General features: G+C 36.5%; 1 long non-coding RNA gene across 2 annotated transcripts; it reads left to right on the top strand.

Moving 5' to 3' along the window:
- Positions 1 to 2,329, top strand: LOC107918542 (uncharacterized). Of its 2 annotated transcripts, XR_005917511.1 has the most exons (4): positions 1 to 147; positions 288 to 1,601; positions 1,696 to 1,839; positions 2,005 to 2,329. It is a non-coding gene; the product is annotated as an uncharacterized lncRNA (long non-coding RNA). The 2 variants fall into 2 exon arrangements; XR_005917510.1 differs by having other exon boundaries at positions 5 to 147; positions 1,696 to 2,329.
- Positions 2,330 to 2,814: the final 485 nt, after the last annotated feature.

Below are 2,814 nucleotides of genomic sequence, written 5' to 3' on the forward strand. Positions count from 1 at the left end.
ACCCTAAAGCATTAGCCCCATTTCGTTATTAAAAAACTAAAGAGAATCGATCGACCTCTGCGCCGTTCTGTTGACTCGTCATCCAGGAGCCCTCGAACCTTGCTTCAACTCCGATGACTGCGGAGAGAGCAAGAACTCGGCTAGCAGGTACGTTCATTTTTCTCTCTTTCTTTCCCTCTACTTTTTAGTAAATAATTACTGAATAAAGAAACGAAAAAGAATAAATCAGAGAAGAAAAAAACTCTGCCGATTTATTGTTTTAAATCCTTTGCCCAAACTCCGATCAGGGCGCAGTGAGCAAGGATTTGACGGCGACGAAATAAAGGTATAATCTCCCCCCTTTCTTTTTCTTTTTTCTTCTCTATATATGCTTGTATATATCTTTAATATCAAAACAGAGAAAGAAATAAAATCAATCGGAAAAAGAGCCGAGTCGAAAAAAAGGAAAAAGGAAAAACCTTTTCTTTTGTATTGATTTTGTTTTTGATACAGAATGCCTCCTTTTTCTCTATTACGATCATTCTATATATTGAAAAAACAGAATAATAGAAAAAAAATCTGCCATTTTTTTCTATTTTCTTTTCTTTTTGTTTCTTTGTGCTGCGTTGTCCTTGTGTTGTTCGTTTGTTCGTCTCTTGCAGGTACGGAGTGCAGTGTCAGGGGATGTGGCACGTACGGGAGCGATGGTAGTGTGTGAAGGCTGTACGGAGGTGTTCGGAGGCGTGGCTCGTGGGGCACGTGAGGTCGAGGGAAAGTGGCAGCTAGCTGGTTGCTGAAGGCTAGGGTTTCGGGGTTTGGGGAATGCTTTGGGCCAGGTTAGGCCGAATTTTATTTTGGATTAGGGTTTTAATATTTGGATCTGGTGTTGGGTAATTTAAATGGGCTAAAATAATTTTGTTTTGGGTTGACTTTGTAAAGAAACTGGACATTTATTGTTATTTATTTTATATATATTTTTTATATTTTGGTTAATACTTGGGCTAGGGCCGGGCAAAATTTGGGTATTACACTACCACAAGGCATTGTTGGAAAAACAGAATGTGTTGGAGAATATGCAAAATGGGTAGGAGAAATCCTACAATGAATTGTGGCAATGGTGTAAGGTACTGGAGCAGTATGTACTAGGTTCCATAACCGAGCTGCAAAGGGAGCTTGCGTATTACGGTAATCGCTTGGTCATTGGAAAAAAGAGTTTTCCATAGGTTTTTTCAGACTTTCAAGTAATGTGTAACTGCATTCTGGTACTGTAAACCAATTGTCCAAATTGATGGCACATTCATGTACTGTAGATACAAGCATAAGTTGTTAATAGTTGTTGCACAGGATGGTAATCGAAGAATCATGTCAATAAATTTTGTAATAACTTCGAAAATATCTAGTGATGACTAATATTTCTTTTTAACTAATTTGAGAAGGCATGTTGTGCCACAACATGATGTGTGCATCATTTTCGAGAAGGGCACCCAGAATGCAATCCGCTTTCGAACGACGTTCAAGCTTATGGGATCGTGCACACCATAGGTATTGTTTGCGTCACATAGTGTCTAACTACATGGGTTGATACCGTAAAGATGCGAAGCAACAACATGTCATTAACTTGGGTACGTTGTGCATAGAATTAGTTTCCTATAAAATAATTTGACATATACATTTTGGTTCACTTTTCTTGAATACTTTGTTGATTGTCATTGATAGGGTACGAGCTTGTCCAACATCGATTCCATGAAATGTTAGAGAGACTACGGGCTGTAAACCAACCGGGTGCGCGGGACCTCAATGCGATACTGATCTGCCACAAATCTATGTGGCAAATTAGGCTTTTTCGACGCACTAAAGAAGGTTTTTTCTCAAGAAAAATAGAGTTTTTAGCATAGTTTTTTTTATTATTTTTGTTATTTTCATATATTCGGATAATAAGTGAAAATATATCGTTTTTGACTATTTTTTTACCCAAATTGGCCAATAGTTTCATTTGGAGGCCTAACGTGTGTTTAAGTGCTGTAGGGAAGTATTGGTGGTTGAAAACAAGCGAGAATGACACATAGGGCAAGGGTATCATGATATTCAACCATTGGGATTGCGATACCTTTGACAGTGTAGAAGATCGAGGATTGCCTTCAGTGGTATTGCAATATCCCCTTTTGGTTTTGCGATATCCACCTCGCAATAAAGACCCCAAGTTTTAATACTGCCCGAGATATCATGATAACCTCTTCTAGGCTTTTTTGGCATTGAAAAGTCATTAGAATACACTTCAAAACAACCAAAAATTGCTAAGAATGAGAGAGACACACATTAGCTTAGTTTTAGGTTTAGTTTTCTCTAGGTTTTCTTTAGTTTTTCTTTGCACTTTTCCAGGGTTTTTATTTTTCTCTTCTTCTACCTTAGATTAAAGTTTATTTTTCTGCATTTACTTCTTGTTCTTGTTGTTCTTAGTGATAGTTAATTTAGTTAATACTGTAGCTAAGGTTTATTTACATTTCCAGTCCTTGTACCTAGCTTTCAAGACTCTTTAAGCTTTAGTTTAATGTATTTCAGTTTATTTTGCTGTTAATCTATTAAAGCTTGTTCTTTTTATGTTTCTTGCCTTAAATTTCTCTGTTAAATGCTTTTGGTTTCATGCTATTTAAGTTTTCTTTCATAAAAATCTCAACTTTTATATTTTTCTCAAGCTTTTTTTTATGGTTGTCTTGTTTTCCATATTTATGTTTATTTTCTTCACTTTGAGCATGTGTAGCTAAACCTTTAAGGAAGTTGGTTGATGGAGATGTGGGTAAACTAACATCTATTGGACAAAGGACTAAACCGTAACAA

This window comes from Gossypium hirsutum, chromosome D08 (genome assembly GCF_007990345.1).
Source record: "Gossypium hirsutum isolate 1008001.06 chromosome D08, Gossypium_hirsutum_v2.1, whole genome shotgun sequence".
Classification (NCBI taxonomy): domain Eukaryota; kingdom Viridiplantae; phylum Streptophyta; class Magnoliopsida; order Malvales; family Malvaceae; genus Gossypium; species Gossypium hirsutum.